This window comes from Bos grunniens, chromosome 29, assembly GCF_055505025.1.
Source record: "Bos grunniens cultivar Pamir isolate PY7600 chromosome 29, Bosgru_T2T1.0, whole genome shotgun sequence".
Classification (NCBI taxonomy): Eukaryota; Metazoa; Chordata; class Mammalia; order Artiodactyla; family Bovidae; genus Bos; species Bos grunniens.
This window is the reverse complement of record NC_141193.1, coordinates 44057168-44078171: the sequence shown is the minus strand read 5'-3', so window position 1 is coordinate 44078171 and position 21004 is coordinate 44057168.

Here is a 21004-nt window from a genome sequence, read left to right as displayed (position 1 = left end):
CTTCACAGTCCAACTCTCACATCCATACATGACCACAGGAAAAACCATAGCCTTGACTAGACGAACCTTTGTTGGCAAAGTAATGTCTCTGCTTTTGAATATGCTATCTAGGTTGTTCATAACTTTCCTTCCAAGGAGTAAGCGTCTTTTAATTTCATGGCTGCAATCACCATCTGCAGTGATTTTGGAGGCCAAAAAATAAAGTCTGACACCGTTTCCACTGTTTCCCCATCTATTTCCCATGAAGTGATGGGACCGGATGCCACTTATATCTAATAGTCTTCAAATGACAAGACTCTAAATATGATTGGTTGTCCAAAGTATAGAGGAAGTCAGGGTGGGAGGGAAGGGGGTGTGGTTATAAAAGGGCAAAACTGGGGATCCTTGTGCTGATAAGAATGTTCTGCAACATGTCCATATCCTGGCTATGATACTGTACTACAGTTTTTTTAAGAGTTTAGCATTAGAGGAAAGTAGGTACAGGGTACTAGCATCTATGTGCATTAACTCTTACAACTGCACATTAATCTGTAATTATTTCAATAAAATGATTAATAAAGAAGGGGGGAGACTGAGAGGGAGAAGGAAGGAAGGAAGAAACAAAAGAAGAAAAAGGAAAGAGAGAGAAAGAAACAGCAGTTGGTTCTTCTAAGAAATAACAATATTAATCTATTCTCAGAGCAGAATAACAAACCTCCACAGAGGTTGAATATAAAAACTGAAGTCTTCCCAAGGGCATGGTCTGGAAGGAAAAGTGGCAGCAAGGGTGAAGAGCTGACTTATTGAAAATAATAAATAATAAAGAATTTTGAATTTTCAGAGGAATCCCATGAGGGAAGCAGTAAAAAGACAAGGAAATGAAGAAAACAGGGAGAGGCAGAGGGCCAGAAGCTTATTGCAAGAGCCTCTCAAAAGGAAATAAGGCCGGAGAGGAATTCCACGTGGATGAAGCAACTGAGGAACTGTTACCAAAAAGGATATCTAATAAACAATTTTAGTTATCATATAACAACACTTCATTGTTGTTGTTATCATATCATATAACAACACTTCACCCAGACACTTGATAATAACTGTTTTGTTAGTGTTCCTTTGGGGGTCTAAAGGAGAGATGGTGCCATTCCTTATTTGGGATGATGGAAGGCAGAGAAAAAAAAAATTCCTAAAGTGAGATTTCAGTGAGAAGAAGGGTGTGGAATTAGAGGTGATCAGGAGAACAAATCCCCGTAGTTTTACAGAAAATGTGAAGTCCCTGGCTACCAGACACATAAACCTAAGGTAAGTATTAAAGCTCCAACCTCCATCCCTACCATTTTATAAAAGTTGTCAATGAAAAAACACCCCAGAAGACTGATGGGGCAGTGGGTTTCCTAGTGCCAGACGGGTTACAGACTCAGTATGCAGCCTGCGTTACAAACTCATATGCTTGATTTAATATGAGTAATTGCTGCTTAGTCACTAAGTTGTGTCTGATTCTTTTGTGACCTCAAGGACTATAGCTTTCCAGGCTCCTCTGTCCACGCAATTTCCTAGGCAAGAATACCGGAGTGGTTGCCTTGCCCTCCTCCAACCCAGGGATCAAACCCACATCTTCTGCATTCGCAGGCAGATCGTTTACCATTGAGTCACCAGGGAAGGCCCAACATCAGTAATAGCATTGGTCAAATCCTTTAGCATTTACAAGGATGCTCTATGTGCCAAGTAAGCTATGAACTATCAGCTTTAAGACCCCTGTTCTACACTCTTCTTTGTGATACAAAAACTGGAATTGTGCACACCACCTTCATCCTTTACCAGCTGGCTCCCTGCTGGGTTCCATCGGTAGGGGACCTCAGGAAACTGGAAAACACAAGCAATAGAGAGAGGACGTGCCCTTTTGTATGTGCTTGTGCTTCCTGCCAGCCGAGGCTCTAGCCAAGACTCTTCCCCTTGGCAGTGGGAATCTGTTCCTAGTCTCCAGCTTTTTTCGCCCAGCAACCTCAGAACCAACTTCATCATGTCAAAGACAATAGAACTAACTAGATTGTAGCCCTTCTCAGAAGTCTAGTCCCAACCGTTCTTGGTTTCTTCCTCAACATCTAAGGTTTGTTAATGCTGATCTCTTCCCATTGTTGCCCCATCGTAAGAGGTGGTAGCTGTTTGCTGCAAAAACTATCTCGGTGTTAGCTCAACATTCCCTTTTCACATTCTTTGTTTCATAACATGTTCTTAGCCAAACTCTAATATTAAACTTTTTCAGTGGAAATACTGTATATGCTTTTTTTTTTTTTTCCTGGCCAGTCCCTGATACTATACTCATATAAATTATATTCATGAATGGAATATTTTTAAGAGAAGATGTACAAACTAAATGCCTCACTTCCTTTGAGATTGAGATGGACAGCATGCAGAACTCAGAAAGCAATTAGCATCATCTGGGAGAGCCACTTTAAATTAATCATCTTTTATGATACTATGGAACTTATATTTTCCCAAAGAATGGATTTAATAGGAACAGTTTTGTCTCTGGGTATAAAAATAACACTATTGGGTAGTTTTCCCACCAGGCTACATAGGAGGTTAAAACCAAATCACTTATTTTGTCTTCTAATCCAGTCTGTTATAATAATATGAAAGAATTTTTTTCACTAACAAATTTACAATGGTCATAGCAAATGGGATGAGGGTTGAGAAGGCCAAAATTGAGGCTTCAAGTTTTTCTGAAAAGGTGCTTGTACAGGTAATGAATAGGCACTTGGCATTCATGGATCTCCCCCTCAGTTACTGCAACGTTTGTTCAAGCACAAAGGCATGCAGGATGTAACTGAGATGTATTCAGATTTAAGTTTTATCTGAGACACCTCTACACACACTCTGGATATAGTCAAATGCCTCACTGGGTGGCCTAGGAGAGTCATAGATTAATCCATGGAGTTGTTGAAAGGTAACTGGCTACTTAAGAATGAATTTAAATGAGAAGCAGAGAAGCTTGGGTAAGGAAGGTCTTTCAGGTAATACTTTCTGAATTGAAAAATGCCAGTTTTGACAGGATTTCATTTTCTGCCATTGGTGTATTAGCTTAATGCTAAATGGAAATTTGTTAAAAAAAAAAAAAAAGCAAATGTACTGCTTTATGTAAACTGACAAGTCCAGGGTTAGTTCTTCTCTAAGTATAGCTTGATTCAGGGCTCAAATAATGTTAGATGGATCCGTCTCTTGACTCTGCTTCTTTAGAACTGGTTTGGTTCTCAGTTCTGCACAGAACATTAAGGATGCTCCACATTTATGGCATCTCATATCTGTTCAGCAGTTGGGAGAGTCTGCTTTTCTGAGCACTCAAACAGAAGTCCTCAATCTTCTTGGCTCTGGGGGACCTGCCTTGGGACATGAGCCCATCTCAAAACCATGTGACGGCAAGAAGGATAGAATAAGGTGACAAAGAGAGTCTGGACCACACATTGCATTCTTGTGACCTGTGTATGAAATCAACTTTATCTCAAAAATGACATGGAAGTTGGAAAGAGGTGGCTTTCTCAAAGGAAAATGAAGGTATCAGTGCCACAAAAAGATGGAGAGGATTTTAGGCAACAAACTCCAGTATGTTTTTCTCCTACTACAAAGTCACACTGAAGTTCCTCTCCTGAGTACTTTTTTATGGCATTTCTGCTTCTGCTTCTCTGCCTTGAAAATGCCCAGCAATTGCCTGACTAATCAGGATCTTGAGTCAGCATCTTTCTTCTTGCAGTCATGGAGGGTTCGTCTTTATTCTGCGGTGAGCCTCCGCTGGTAATGTTTTGAGTGGTGTGTAGCAGGCTGTCCTATTGCATTCTTAAGGGCATTGATGAGGCTCTTGAGGAAATGTAATTTAGCTGACCATAGTCTGTGTTCTATGATTCAACCTCAATGCCTTGACTCCAAATTAAGAAAACGAAAATGCAGTAAGATGGCCTGTCCCTATGTCTCCTAGCTGCTGATTTCAGAATTAGAAATGTCCAATTTGTAAGATCTGAGCAACCCAGTTTGAAGCCTGAGCTTCAGCTGTCCGAAAGGTGCAGTGAGATGATTCAGGCAGTTTCTGCCTATGCAGTGGACAACTAGCCGCAGCTCTGATTATGCAGAAGGAAGGGCAGAGGAAGAGGGCTGAAACTGGGACCTAGATGTTTATATAACACATGGGAAACCAGGCTGTAGGGAAGCTGGTCACCTGGACTTCTCACAGCAGGCTAATAATCCCAGGATCCAAGAGAGATGCACCTTACTGTTCTGGGCCACAGCCCATTAAAGACACTAAAGGAAGCAGAGGGTGGCTTTGGTGAGATGGTAGGAAGAGCCCATAGCGACAGCCTGGCTGTTCTGGTCTAGGAGCTCAGTGAGCTGGGCCTCCCAACCCAGACAAAGTAGAAACTCCTTGCACAAATCTCTTTCTAAGATGCCTTGCAAATTCCACATTCCAAGTTTCTCCCTTTCTTCTGATGGTGTCAAACTCTGTCCCCAAGAGAGTTCAATCACTGCCATCCAGCCTGAATCTCTTTCTCAGCAAATACTCCCTGTTCATGGTCATAGCTGATATGCCCAGGGTGGACACTGGATCCCATCCTAGAAGCCTGGAATTGGGACCTGGGAATGGGGAAAGTGAGTAATTTGGCCTTGAGGAGCTGAGCTGAAAGGTCTCCTCCTTGTTCAGATTTCCTGGAGGGTCTAGTTGTATAATAAGGCACAAGACTCACATTTTCCCCCACCACTCCCTCTCCCACCACCTATGCACATTAGCCAAATACCCCTCCTTTCCTTCTTTACTTTCCTCCCTCTCTTGCTTGCAGCAAATGGAGGTGCTGGTTCTTTAATCAGAGAACACATATACACTTCAGTTTTGCTCTCACCCAAGTGTTAAAAACACAATGCAGCAAGAATTAGAGAGGTGCACTATGTACTAGCTAATGAAAAGGTTACAGACATCAAAAGGCCTTCATATACTTGTTACTTTAACACATGCATTCCCTCTGAATCATCGAAGCTACAAAAGAGACTGATACCATGGGTGATTCACATAGAATTCCTGTTTGGCTTTGAAAATTGTGACATTTTGAATACTGGAGCGCCTGGAGTTCAGCGAATTCACAGCAGGGAAGCAACCATATAGCACCTGGGGGCCAGTGGTCTCTGAAAGAAAATGTGACTTCTCAATCCCATGTCCTGCTAAATGCCTCCTTGCTCTGGATCCCCCGCCAGCGATGAGCAGACAGGCCTCCCACCCTACTGCACAGCACCAGCCAACATGGAACTAGCTACACCCTCTCATCTTAGGTGGTGCTCAGCAGATATAACAGAAAGAGAAAACCCAAACCACCTTCTATTTTCCTCCTTCCTTCCCCCTTTTCCTTAGAAGAATACATTAAATTCTCTTTGGGAGGACAGAGTTCAAGGATGCTTAGTATATTACTCCTGTCTTTAAAGACTTTGTTGGTCTTACTATCCATTGGATGATTTAAGAATGAAAATTATACTGTATAGCACAGGGAACTATGGTCAATATCTTGTAATAATCTATAAAGGAAAATAATTGCAAAAATAATATATGTGTGTATATATATGGCTAAATCACCTTGCTGTGCACTTAAAACATTGTAAGTCAACTATATTTCAGTAAAATATGTATATTAAGAGCAAATAAAAGAAAAAAATAAATACATATATAAAACAAGAAAATTAAACTATGCCTATAAAAATTTTCTGAATGATCATTTAAAATGATAACACAAATGATTATTTGAAAAGGTTAAGTAACTTGTCCAAGGCTGCGCAGCACAGTAAAGGAGTAGCAAAAAGCAGTGTGTGTGTTAGTGTGCTCAGTCGCTCAGTCGTGTCCGACTCTTTGAGACCCTAACGACTGAAGCCTGCCAGGCTCCCCTGTCCATGGAATTTTCCAGGCAAGAATACTGGAGTGGGTTGCCATTCCCTACTCCAGGGGATCTTCGAAACCCAGGCATCGAACCCTAGTCTTGTGCTTCCTGCATTGGCAGGAGGGTTCTTTACCACTATTACCACCTGGGGAGTCCCACGGACAGAAGGAGATCACCTAAAATTCAACTTCCACAGCCTTTGACTGCGTGGATCACAATAAACTGTGGAAAATTCTGAAAGAGATGGGAATACCAGACCACCTGACCTGCCTCTTGAGAAATTTGTATGCCAGTCAGGAAGCAACAGTTAGAACTGGACATGGAACAACAGACTGGTTCCAAATAGGAAAAGGAGTACGTCAAGGTTGTATATTGTCACCCTGCTTATTTAACTTCTATGCAGAGTACATCATGAGAAACGCTGGGCTGGAAGAAGCACAAGCTGGAATCAAGATTGCCAGGAGAAAGATCAATAACCTCAGATATGCAGATGACACCACCTTTATGGCAGAAAGTGTAGAGGAACTAAAAAGCCTCTTGATGAGAGTGAAAGTGGAGAGTGAAAAGGTTGGCTTAAAGCTCAACATTCAGAAAACGAAGATCATGGCATCTGGTCCCATCACTTCATGGGAAATAGATGGGGAAACAGTGGAAACAGTGTCAAACTTTATTTTTCTAGGCTCCAAAATCACTGCAGATGTTGACTGCAGCCATGAAATTAAAAGACGCTTACTCCTTGGAAGGAAAGTTATGACCAACCTAGATAGCATATTGAAAAACACAGACATTACTTTGCCAACAAAGGTTCGTCTAGTCAAGGCTATGGTTTTTCCTGTGGTCATGTATGGATGTGAGAGTTGGACTGTGAAGAAGGCTGAGCGCCGAAGAATTGATGCTTTTGAACTGTGGTGTTGGAGAAGACTCTTGAGAGTCCCTTGGACTGCAAGGAGATCCAACCAGTCCATTCTGAAGATCAGCCCTGGGATTTCTTTGGAAGGACTGATGCTAAAGCTGAAACTCCAGTACTTTGGCCACCTCATGCGAAGAGTTGACTCATTGGAAAAGACTCTGATGCTGGGAGGGATTGGGGGCAGGGGGAGAAGGGGACGACAGAGGATGAGATGGCTGGATGGCATCACTGACTCGATGGATGTGAGTCTGAGTGAACTCCGAGAGTTGGTGATGGACAGGGAGGCCTGGCGTGCTGCGATTTATGGGGTCACAAAGAGTCAGACACGACTGAGGGACTGAACTGAACTGAACTATGTATATGAAAATATGCCCAGGTTCTATTGCTAAAAGAGGTTACAATATAGAGTGTACCCAGCATTATGTCTTTAATTAACTAAGTACCAAATTTTTGTACCAGTATAGAAAAAATTTGGAAAAAAGCCTATCACACTGTTAATAATGGTTACCTCTGCAGGAAAAATTGGATAAGTAGGGCTGAGGAGCTTTTACTCTCTATCTTATGGCATTCAAATGTAGCAAAGAAATGAGTGATATTTTTTGTTACTCTTTTTATTTTCATGTTAGTAAATTGAGTGTTTTTCCAACTCTCTGTGGTCCTATTCTCTGAAAAAAATTTAAAGCAAATTTATTTAAACACCTTTTCCTTACTTCTAAGTTTATAACACTGATAGTGTTTTAATGAACTGGAGAAGTGTTTTATATTCTTGTGTGTTTTGTTTCTTTGATTCATTTTTTTGCTCACTGAAAAATTTTTTAGACAGTTTGTCTTGATGACATTTACTGTTTATTTTAAATTGTTAATTTGTATTAGATTTAATTGGATCTAAATACGCTTAATGTCGTCAAGTAAAAAGAATTCTGTATCACTGGGGAGACAGGATTCAAAAGAACTTTCAAACCTGTAACTTATTTGATCAGATGAAGCGACACTCTACAGTAGCTTTCATTTCAGATAAATTAGTCTTCTTTGTAGATTGCAGATTGCATGTGTGCTCAGTTGTGTCCGACTCTTTGTGACTATGGACTGTAGCCTGCCAGGCTACTCTGTCCATGGGGTTCTCCAGGTAAGAATACCAGAGTGGGGTGCCATTTCTTTCTCCAGGGGATCTTCCCAACTCAGGCATTGAACCCTCATCTCCCATGTCTCCTGCAGTTGCAGGCAGGCTCTTTACCTCTGAGCCACCAAGGAAGCAGTCTTCAAAAGTATTGATTTAAATCACTTTTAAAAGTTAACACAATTTTTGGAGCAATTTTAGGTTCATAGCAAAATTGAGGGGAAAGTACAGAGATACTCTGTATACCCCCTATAGAATTGATTTTTTTTAATGTAAACTAGTTTTTATCAAAATGACTTTACCTATCGAAAGTATAACATTTAAAAGTAAAACAAAAAAGTGCTGCCACTACCGCTTATTTGCCAGGTATAATTTGGGTATATCACATGTATTAGCTCATTTAAACCCCATTACAAAACTATGATAGCTCCTCTTACAATCCTCATATTGCAGCTCAAAAAAGCAGCACAGAAAAATTAAATAACTTGCCCAAGGACACACAGCACAACACAGGAGCAACAGAGAGTAAAGGATAGACGAGATCACTCATAGATTTATGAACCAGGAACTATTAGAAAGTAAGGAAGGGAGAGACTGACTACCCCAGGAAAACTGGGAAGGCTTCTAACATTGGATGCAGTGTTGTATGTACAAATACAATTTGATGCGCAAATAAATTAGCTATTTAGGCAAAGAAAGCAATTCCATTTAAAGAACTCCAGTGGAAGCAGACAGGTCATACTGTAAGCAGCTCACTTTCAGATAAAAACTAAAACACAGTGTTATGGGTACTTTTGAAAAGAAAACAAATATTTATAGTCTGACGACCTCAAAACAAAAGTGATTCTCAACTTACACTTCTCAAGCCTACATTGGAAGACTAGCTCTGTGAGTGCTCTCTTCTAGGTGCTGGTGTGTAAAGATATAATCCACGTAATCCCCACTTGCTCAGTCTAGAGATAGGGAGTTGAGAATATCACAATAAGTATATTGTCTATTCACAGCCAAGTTGCGTTTTTAGGGGGAAGTCTCTTTTTGAGTAATAACCACCTGTAGTTGTTCTTTATAAGTCTTCTTGGATAGATAGAAAATACGCAGGATAACAGCTGGGCCAGTATAGCTGAGATCTGTCTACTTTATCATTCAGATGCATGTGCACATGTCATCATGTTATTTATCTCATTTCTTCTGAGCAAACTCTCAGCACTGTGGGAACCACCTCCTCCACTGATGATACCACTGCTGGTATTCTAGAATTGATTAAAGTAGGCCAGGAAAGTCTCCCAGGGGAAGCAGATGAAGCTGTGTAAATGCAGCCTGCTTGTTAGAGTTGTAGCCCATCAGTGGAATCAGCCCTGGCATTGATGGATGACTGCTTTGTTACAGACTGGCTGGTCAGGCCCCTGAAGAAGCCCACCCTTTGTTCATTGCCTTGTAATAAAGCCCCACTCTTCAATGGCACCAGCGGAGGCTGTCACCTGCCAGATCAGTTTGCTTCTCCTAATTCTCATTTAGACTGGTCTACAATAACTTAGCAGCTGTCTTGTGTACTTGGGCTTAACTACATGATTTCAGGGGCTACACTTGCTATTCTTTGGGACTGAGGATACAGGAAAAATAATAGCATTTTATTTATTCAGAATTGAGTTGGACAATTCTTCAGAGATGGTTTAGGTTAATTAGTCTTCTGATTTCACAGATGAGGGTCAGAAAGGAGAGCTGACTTTCCTGAGGTCACCCAGCTGGCTGTGAACTGAGCTGCCACTAGTCAGATGATTTCTTTGCTAGTCAGATGATTTCTTCAAGGCCAGCACATTCCCACTACATTTTAACTGATAATAATCTAGTAACATTTTATGATTTTTTTTTTAAATGTTAGGGGATGCAATAACTTGTTTGAAACTTCAATCAGAAACATTGGTTTGGGACTTTTGAAACAGGCAGGAGAGAAATTAGGCTGAGAGACCCGAGGATGGAAATATGAGGTGGGCATCATGACAGCAAAAGGGAAAGATTCTTTCATTGTTTCGATCTGTCTACTAATATCCATGGACAGAGAACTCTGTATTAGAAGTCAAGTGTAGGTCATAGCTCAACAATGTTGCCATCTCTGTACTATGTTAAGCATATATGAGTAGGGGTCTGAATAGGAGAGGTGTGGGGAATTCTGACATGAACTCTTCACTTCTGCTTCTTGTAAGGCTTAACACAATTACTATTCTGTCCATAAAACTGTCCTGTTCACAGGACGGCAAATATTGATATTAAAAAAGATAACTGTATGCCAAATAAATGTGAAAAATCCTTCCAGGTCACTCCAGACAGATGAATGCATTAAACTTTGCTTCAACACTAGTGATAGAAAGTGTACCCCAGTGTTCATCGCAGCACTGCTTATAATAGCCGGGACATGGAAGCAACCTAGATGTCCATCAGCAGATGAATGGATAAGAAAGCTGTGGTACATATACACAATGGAGTATTACTCAGCCATTAAAAAGAATACATTTGAATCAGTTCTAATGAGGTGGATGAAACTGGAGCCTATTATACAGAGTGAAGTAAGCCAGAAGGAAAAACATCAATACAGTATACTAACGCATATATATGGAATTTAGAAAGATGGTAACAATAACCCGGTGTACGAGACAGCAAAAGAGACACTGATGTATAGAACAGTCTTATGGACTCTGTGGGAGAGGGAGAGGGTGGGAAGATTTGGGAGAATGACATTGAAACATGTGAAATATCATGTAAGAAACGAGTTGCCAGTCCAGGTTCGATGCACGATACTGGATGCTTCGGGCTGGTGCACTGGGATGACCCAGAGGGATGGTATGGGGAGGGAGGAGGGAGGAGGGTTCAGGATGGGGAACACATGTATACCTGTGACGGATTCATTTTGATATTTGTCAAAACTAATACAATTATGTAAAGTTTAAAAATAAAATTAAATTAAAAAAAAAAAGAAAGTGAATTACTTATAGAGACAGCCTATCCCACAACTGGATAACTTAATAGGAAGAACTACGACCTTCCTTGGAGATCCAACCAGTCCATTCTAAAGGACATCGGCCCTGGGTGTTCTTTGGAAGGACTGATGCTAAAGCTGAAACTCCAATACTTTGGCCACCTCATGCGAAGAGCTGACTCATTGGAAAAGACTCTGATGCTGGGAGGGATTGGGGGCAGGAGGAGAAGGGGACAACAGAGGATGAGATGGCTGGATGGCATCACCGATTCGATGGACATAAGTTTGGGTGAACTCCGGGAGTTGGTGATGGACAGGGAGGCCTGGCATGCTGCAATTCATGGGGTCGAAAAGAGTCGGATACGACTGAGCAACTGAACTGAATGACCTTCCTTAATGCTGTCATCTGCTTCCACTGACATTTACCCACTGGCTCCCTCATGGGGTATAAGACTACCCTGAGGGACGGATAGACTAAAAAACTCCGCCTTTGGTTCCCTTTGCCCTGCAACTAGCCAAGATCATCTCTGCTTGGTGCCTTCTCTGGATGTCTTTGTAAACAAATATTTACTGTACAATTATTCTATGCCTAGATTGTGCTAAAAGCTAGCCAGATAAAGAGTCTGTCAGTTCATAACACAGATATTTAGAAAAATAATCAGAGTGGAACACAACAGAGATGAACACACACAATGGAAACATGGAGGAATGAACAAATACACCTAGTATCTGGTGCGTGGTAGCTGCTTAATAAGTATTTGTAAAAAAAAAAAAATAATAATAAGTTCCTGATGTTAACATTGAGGCGAGGGTAATTAGAGGCACTTTGGGAATGAGTTGGCATTTGAATTAAGCCTATGAAAGCTAAACACTTATGGACTTTACCACTTAAGAGGTACCAATCTGAACTCAATAGTGCATTGAGATGTTGGATACAGCAGAGTCAGGTATGGTGAACTGTCACGGCAGGAATTTCATCCCCTTCTGGCTTGCAAGTGTTCCCAGCCGGAGAGATGAACCACCAGCAAGAGCAGGCCCTCTGGGTTTTCCTTCGTTCAAGACTTCACGGTCCCTACAGTCTTAGCACAGTCCCCTTAGTCCATTCTTCTCCACCATCCCGGGTGCACAGGCTTGCTAAGGAAGTGGAAAAGCTTCCACTTTCCTCCCCTGAGCTGTGGCTCCGGGCCAGGAGTGGATCGGCAGCTGCTGCAAGTTGCTGAATGGGCTCGCTGACAAACAGACTTGGCACTGACACACACGCTGGCTGGGCCGCGCCTCCCATACCACAGGCAGGTACAACCCTGCCGCGGACCCTGGTGCAGGCTGCTGCCCAGGGGCACTATGAAGCCTGTAATTGGCTGAAGCTGGAGAGGACTTGGTGGCGCGGGTGCTGCCGGGATTGGCGGAGGTGCAGAGGCGTGGTCCACGTGTGCACGCTGGCGTCTGTGGTGTGAGTGCTGCCGGGAGTGGTGGAAATGCCAAGGCACGGTCCACGTGAACACGCTGGATTCTGTGGTGTGGGTGCTGCCTGGAGTGGGGGAGGTGCAGAGACGCGGTCCACGTGAGCACGCTGGAGTCTGGCGTGGGTACTGCTGGGAATGGCGGAGATGCGGTCCACGTGAGCATGCTGGCATCTGTGGCGTGGGTGCTCCCGGGAGTGGTGGAGATGCACAGGCGCGGTCCCCGTGAGGTCGCTGGAGTATGGTACTCATTCCGGTTCATTCACTGGAACTGCGCCGCAGATGGTCGCCCCCCGGGCCAGCCTCCCCAAATGAGTCCAAAAATCCTCTTTCCACTTCACCGTCTCCCGGTCTGCTTAATGCACGTACTGGCCAAGGCGTGCAACGCAGGCCTCAGGCAAAGCTGGCGTTTCCAGGAGGCCTGACCCGGAAAAAACCTGGCGGCCTGGCGGTGGGGCGGCTGCAGGGACAGTCTCAAATGCGGCAGCAGGTTCATCGGAGAGTTCCTGAGATGGAGGTGGAACCCGGTTCTGCAAACCCCCATGGACTTCCACAGCAACCTGGTGGGTATGAAGGTAGGTGGCGCGGGGTGGAGGATGCAGGGGAAGGTGGAAGGATGCAGTGGGGCTCAGGGCCGGTCACAGGGGCGGGAGAGAGGTGCTTCGGTGGCTAAGAGGGCTAGTGGGGAGGATGAGGGGGAAAAGAGGGCAAGAAGTGGAACCTTTCCTCTGTGACTCAGTTTTAGCCATGTGGTGCAGCCAGGGCCCTTGTATCTTGCTTTGGCAGAGGGGAAGAAAACGAAAAACAACCAAATGGGTGAGCTCTGAAGTAGCCCACGGTACTGATTTATAGGTCGTTATAAAACATTTGTTCCTTTTTCCCTATACACTTTCTATAACCACAAGTTAAAAATAAGATCCTGAAGAGACCACTGAGAGACAAGAAAGACAAATGTAAAACCTAAGTATAGTTGATAACACTGTTATCAGGTAATTGAAATTTGGTGAGAGAGTAGAACTTAAATTTCCTCGCCAAAAAAAAGTAAATATGCGAGGTGATGGATGTGTTCATTAACTCAAAGGGGAAATTCTTTCAGGATGTACCTATATATCGGATCGTCACATTATACACTTTAACATAATTCTGTCAGCTGCACGTCAATGAAGTTTGAAAACATTTTTAGTCAGTCTTAGAATCAGCAGGAAATGTTCGTTTGTCATACATGCACACATATACATATGTACACACGTGCATATGTACACGTACATACACATGTGCATGCATGCACATGTACAGATCCATTTGTATACATGAGGAGGGCAGAATAGTACAGCAGGAATAGTTCTTTGGAGTGAGGTAGACATTGGTTTGAACCCTACCTGGACCCCTTACGACCTGTTGGACCCAAGGTGGTCCCTTGACGTTTATAAATCTTTGTTGCCTCAGGGGTAAAGGGGAATAAATTTCCCACCCATTGAACTATGATAAGCATTATCTGAGAGCATATGGGTAAAATCTTTTTCCCCTCCAAGATGGAGGAAGGGCTCGCCTTCACTGCAAAAGTCTGTTGCCTGGTAGAGTATGGGGAATGTCCCTTGACCGTGGATCAGTTAAGTTCAGTTGCTCAGTTGTGTCGCATCATGTTAATAAGCTCCTCTCCCGGTACTGTGCTGTCAAGGCTCACTTTCTGTGAGAGATTTGCCCAACAGGAAAAGGCCCACCAGTTAATGTTACAATTTATGACTTCAGAAGACGATTTTGCAAACCAATTCACATTTCCTCATAAATGTTACTCCAGCTGAGCCCTTTTAAGTGATTGGAGTTTGCTTTTTGAGTTCAAGGCTGTGTCTTGTTTATGTCTTTAAGTGTCCCGCGCTTGCAAAACTGTTTTCACACAGCAGGTGCTCTACAAGTATTTGTGGAGCAATGAAGGTCAATGTGATAAGGAAAGGGGGCACAGGCATGTGTATTTTGAACTCAAATACATATTCTGACACTTGCCAGGGGACTGAGCAATTTAACCTCCCAAACTTTCCTTTTCCCATCAGTCAAATAAATCAGTGTCAGAGGATTAATTAAAATACATTACTAAAGAATTTACAGCAATGTCAGGCATCTCATTTAAATGAAAGTGTGTGTATATGTACCTTTAGCTCTTAGGGATGAAAGAAGGCTTTGACATGTTTTGTTTTATTGCTTTTCCATCTCTCTGATCTTCAGTCACTCTCCGACCTGGAAAGGTGAATATGATAAGGGGTGTCAGCCACAGTCTTTGCAAAAGTTTGCTATTTCCTCCGAGGCTATGGCTCCTCAACTGCAAAACTGTGATGCAGATGCTAACTTTACAGCGTCACCAGGAGAATTAAAGGAGATGGCAGCTGTGCAGTGATTTACTCAAAGCAGGTGCTTAATTAATGACAGTATTAGTGCTATCATTAAATGTATCTATGGCACCAAGTGGTCTCTTTCCTGTTACAACACCAGAATTGTTGGTTTGCATAAGAAATATTATTGGTGTCTTTTAAAAACTTAAGGCTTTAGGCTGCCAAAAAGCCACCATCACAAACCTCATACACACACACACACACACACACACACAGAATTAATTGATTTTTATGTATTGGAGCAAGATTCAAATATCTTATATTCTCTTTTTTTGTTAAGATGACCCCACTAATGAGCTAAGAGCAAAATAAATGAGATTATTTTGAGAAAAAGACAAATAAAAGAGATTATTTCTAACTCAAGTATCAGAATCTAAGAAAGATTTTAAAAGTACGTTGTTTCCTGTGTACTCTGGAAAATAGAAAAAATGACAATCCTCTTAATGAATGAATCTCATTTTCTAGGGTTTCAGCTTAGCTACAACATTTGAGAGTGCCAACCTTTCTTTATCTTTCATCCTCAAAGGCAATAATATGAGTACTAATATTCATAATATAGCAAATATTACTATTTCCATCTCCTAAGCTTAAGACTACCATGTCTAAACATCATGTAAGATTAGTCACTGTCGTTTTGTTATTTATGTTGTCTGGGAGGGGAACAGTTATAGCAGTGATCAGTTGTTATCATGTGCATGTCAAAGTCAAAATTAGTCAACCAGTCTCATAGTAGTCATGACTTTTTCCTTCCATCTCTTTTTTCTGCCATCCCTACTTTAATCTCCCCTTTCCCCCTTCATTTCTCTCTTCCCAGTTTCCCTTATTTTCCCCTCCCTCCATCTGTCTCTCCCTTCTTTTATTTCTTTTTTCTTTCCTGCTCCCTCTCTCTTTTCCTTCTCTTTCATTTTCTCCTTATATTCCATCCATCATCCGTCCTCCTTTTCTCTTTCTTTAATCTACGTACTGAATGTGACCACAATTCAGCCAGTCTCTAAGGTTATTGGGCTAACAAGATGAATAACCACCGAAGTTTCATATACCTCAAACCTTACATTGACAATTTGCTCAGTGCTTTGTCATGTACAGAGAATTTTTGCTCCTTCATTCTCAGAGTGAGAAAAATCTCTGTAAGGTAGACATAATTATCTTGAGACTCAGAAAATTTGAATGATTTGAATATTTAATAAGAATACGACAAGGGAATTAAGATTTGCTTTTTATCAAAAAGGTGAAAAGATATAAATAGGGAGATTATGTGCTTGAACACGCTCCATGAAAAAGTGGAGTGGGAGAAGCAAGAAATTTCTATCATTAAAACAAGCACTTGCTCCCTAGGAATTGTCCTGTACTAAAATATTTAAAATAGGCAGCTTTTTCAAAAAATAATAAATGTGAAATTAAGATGATCCCAGAAATAATAGAATTCTCCTCTGTAGACAGCGTGTGCTGTGGGGGTGGATGACAGATTTACCCATATATTCTCTCTGCTTTTGAGGCTGCACAATCTGTCTCCCTAATGCAATATAATTACCATCTAAAGTGACACACTGCATGAAGCAGCTTGGCACGGAAGTGGAGTTTATTGTGTTCTGGAAATATTTACAGTCATGTAAGTTAGATACTGTCATGAAACTAGTCTAAAATATTGTTTAAAGTGTTTAAGACATTCTCTTTAGAACAGAGGATACAGGTACTTTGGAGAACTGTGTGTCTGAAGTAGCAGATAGCCTTTGTTGTCTTGCTCCTTCCTCATGGCTGGCACAATTCTGACTTCCCTCAGGTTCGGCCCTGTGCTTTTGTGCCTCAGTGGCCTCAGAGACTGGGTTATCTCTTCAGTAGTTTTTATGGAACATGCTGCTTCAAAATGGAATTTATCGTGATGCAGTAAGCTCTCTACTACCTGAGAAAAGACGGATCTAATAACCAATTTTTTAATTCGGTTATTCATATAAATATTTACTGAGGGCTTACCTTGTGTAGACATGTACTAGGGCCCATGGATACAGGAAAAAAGTCAAAAGGCATGAATAGTACAGAAAGAGTGAATATGTATGTATTTAAAATATAGGTATACCACCACTACTTTTTTACACAGCATTTTATATATACATACACACACACACACATACATACATACACACATACATACACATACATATATGCTGTGTTTTAACACTGTGTTGAAACTCAGCCTGAGAAGCATGTTTAACCTTGACATGGCTTCAGGAACTAGCTGTTTTTAGGATGAGAAATGAGAGGCCACTTTGGGGATAGCAGATAGGTATTATCCTCTCTGGAAACTCTTTATCAATTAGTAGTACTGGAAGTATGAATTTAAAAAGGATCAAGGGATTATATAGATTGCTCTCCCAAACAGGGTCAAATAATAACTAGATTTAGCCTTTTAACTAAAAAAAAGACAAAGCATAAGAAAAACAGTTCTGAAAAAGGGAATATCTGGCCGTGAAAGAGAGAGGGCCATAAGAGACTGGGTAGAAATGAGATTAGTTCTATCATTGCTCAGCTTTCTTTCCTGAGAGAGTGTTCAGATAAAGATATAGGGGAGAGGGAAACCAGGCAACAGTTTGCCTGACATGAGAAAGAAGAGCTGGGGAAGCACGGCTGAGAAGAATTTGCCAAACAGAATACTGGAGAGGATTGAGCTGTATGGGATGAAAACTGCAGAGTTCTGCAGGAAGATCCACCAGAGTATTCAACTGACTGCTAATCAGTACACACAGATGAAGAACTCTCCAGGCCATAGCACTAAGACAATACCTAAAAAGATAATAGGAAATAATGCCTTAACCTCTCATAGGGTTATGAAGAGTGACATCATCCAGAGTGGAAAAGCCTCATAATTCAAAGGATATCAGTTAAAGTACAATGAACGGTTTTGGTTCAATAAGAGTAAAGGAGAGTAGCCCAAGATTAAACACTGTTTCAACTCCATCTAACAAACTCTAAAAGCAAAATCTGAAAGGATCCAATTATTTGAAATAACTTTAAGCATGACCCAGAAAAAAACTCAAAATTATGTTTAGTAATAGAAAAGTATCTATCTCCTGACAAGGTAAAATATACAATGTCTGCTGCTGCTGCTAAGTCACTTCAGTCGTGTCCAACTCTGTGCAACCCCATAGATGGCAGCCCACGAGGCTCCCCCGTCCCTGGGATTCTCCAGGCAAGAACACTGGAGTGGGTTGCCATTTCCTTCTCCAATGCATGAAAGTGAAAAGTGAAAGTGAAGTTGCTCAGTCGTGTCCGATTCCTAGCGACCCCATGGACTGCAGCCTACCAGGCTCCTCCTTCCATGGGCTTTTCCAGGCAAGAGTACTGGAGTGGGTTGCCATTGCCTTCTCCGCTACTATGTCTAGCATCCAGTAAAAAATTACCAGCATGCAAAAAAACAAGGAACTGATACTCATCAGTTCAGTTGAGTTCAGTTGCTCAGTCATGTCCGACTCTTTGCGACCTCTTGAATCGCAGCACGCCAGGCCTCCCTGTATATGACCATCTCCTGGAGTTCACTCAAACTCACGTCCATCGAGTCGGTGATGCCATCCAGCCATCTCATTCTCTGTCGTCCCCTTGTACTGCCCCCAATCCTTCCCAGCATCAGGGTCTTTTCCAGTGAGTCAACTCTTTGCATGAGGTGCCCAAAGTATTGGAGTTTCAGCTTCAGCATCAGTCCTTCCAATAAACGCCCAGGAAGGCTTTCTTATCTCTCCTTGCTATTCTTCATAATGAGGATAAAAGTCAACTGAAACTGACACAGATGTAGTGCAGGTAATAGATTAGTAGACAAGGACATTAAAATGGTTAATATAATTTCATTCTACAAGTTCAGGTAGCTAAAAGAATTGCATGTCTTAAGCATGGAAAGCAAACCTTTAAAAATGAAGTCTGCAATGTCTCAGTGTTTGGCGTGTAAGCACATTGGATGGGGTTAATGGCCAATGGATATTGTATAAAATTAGTGAACTTGATTACATACCAATTGAAACTATCCAGACTGAAACATACAAAAAAAAAGCTGAAAAAAGAAAATAGAATGATACATCAGCTGAAAGGGGGGCAGTTACATAAAATTAGTGTTCCTGGAGGGAAGAAAATATTTGAAGAAATAATGATATAAATTTTCCAACTTTATAAAAATTATTACCCACTTATTCAAAAAGCTCAAAAAACCACAAGCACAAAAACATGAGGAACTTCACCAGAGGGCATGATAATTAGATTTTTTTAAATGATTGAGAGAAAAATTCTGAGACATAGATAATATGTAAAAGATAAATTATATACAAAGAAATAGAGAAAAGGATACCACTAAATTTCTTGATGTGAAAAAAAAACTTCAGAAGCATTAAGAAATGTAATCAAATCATTAAAGTATGGAAAGAAAAGAAAAATACCTGTGAACAATTTTTTACCCAATAAGAATATTTCTCAAGAACAAAAACACATTTGCAGATGAGGAAAAGTAGGAAAAGCCCAATTTCAGAAGACCTATGCAATGAAGCCCTTTAAAGGAAATCCTTCAAACAGAGGACAGTGATATCAGATAGAAATTGTATCTATACAAAGGATTGACAATCACTAGAAATGATAAATAATATGTAAACATGGTGATTATGTATTAAAATATATTTAATAAATGTTTAAAGCAAAAATGATTAAATGTTTAAAGCAAAAAATATTGTGGAGCTATACCATATGCAAAAGTAAAATGTATGGCCACTATATAACTGATTGAGAAGGAGAAATGGAAACATAGTGTTATAGATTTCTTTTATTATAAGCAAAGTTGTATAATATCACTTAAATAAAGACTATGATACATTAACCATGTATACTATACTATACTATGTACCCTAAAGCAACCACTACAAGGACACAACAGAATTATAGCCAACAAGGAGAAAAACCTGGAATCATTAAAAATAATAATAACATAAAAAACCCACTAACCCCAGAGAGGGAAGGAACAAAGCAAAAAGAACAATTGTAATAAGTTAAAAAACAAACATCATGGTGGTCACATCAATAATCACATCAAATGTGTGTTAACCCCCGAATTAAAGTCAGCAGTTGAGAAACTGGATTTAAAACAACAGAAAACAAGGTTCAACTACACATTACTTCAAGATACACACTTCAGTTATAAAAACAAAAACAGTTTAAAAGGAAGCACAGAGTCAGACATACCAGACTGCTACTAATCAGAGAAAACTTGAATGACTGTATTGATATCAAATAATTCATAGTAAAGAATATTACCAGGGATGTAGGGAGTCATAATGAAATGGTAGTCATTAAATCTAATGGTACATAATAATTGTAGATGTTTATGCTAATAACAAATTTCAAAATTCTTGGCAAAAAATAAAACTGATAAAATTGCAAGGAGAAATTAAGAAAATCTACAAATAAACTGGACATTTCAATACTCTTCCATAAATGGTAGAACAACTAGAAAGAAAATCAGTAGGGGTATAAAAGACTTGAAAAACACTATAAACCAACTTGAACTACTTGACAACTTAAGGTCACAGAAGTGTGTGATCTGATAGAGAACTAAAAAATAGTGTCCTTAAAAAAAAACTTAACAAACTTTAAAAAAAGCTCAGAAAAGCAGTTTAATGAGCCCAGTAATAAAATTAATGGACAGAAGGAACACTTTTATAAAAGAGATTGAAACTGTAATAAAGAACTAAGAAATTTTAAAGCTGAAGAGCTCAATAAATGAGATGAAGAATGCAATAGAAAGCATTGGAAATTGAGCAGAACATATGGAAGAGAGAATTAGCAAGCTCAAAAATAGAAATCTAGAAATGATTCAGGTAGATGAGGAGAGGTTTTTTTTCAAAATGAAGAAATTCTGTGAGAACAATCTGACTCCATTAGGAAAAGCAACATAAGGTTAATGAGTATCCCCCAAATAGAAGAAAGGGAGAAGGGAGCAGTGAGTTTATTTTAAAAAATAATAGCTGAGAACTTCTCAACCATGGGGAAGGAACTGGACAAACAATTCCCCAAAGCTAAGAGAACATCTAATTGTCTCAATGTCAAAAGACCTTTTTCCAAAACACGTTGTATTAGAACTGTCAAAAATCAATGTTAAAGAAGAAAAATCAATGATAAACAATTTTGAAGGCAGCCAGAGGAAGAAAGACAGCAGCCTACAAAGGAACACCCATGACAGATGGGTGTGATGAGCAGATTTCCCAGCTGAAACTACAGGCCAGGGGAGAGTAGAATGACATACTCAAAATACTGAAGG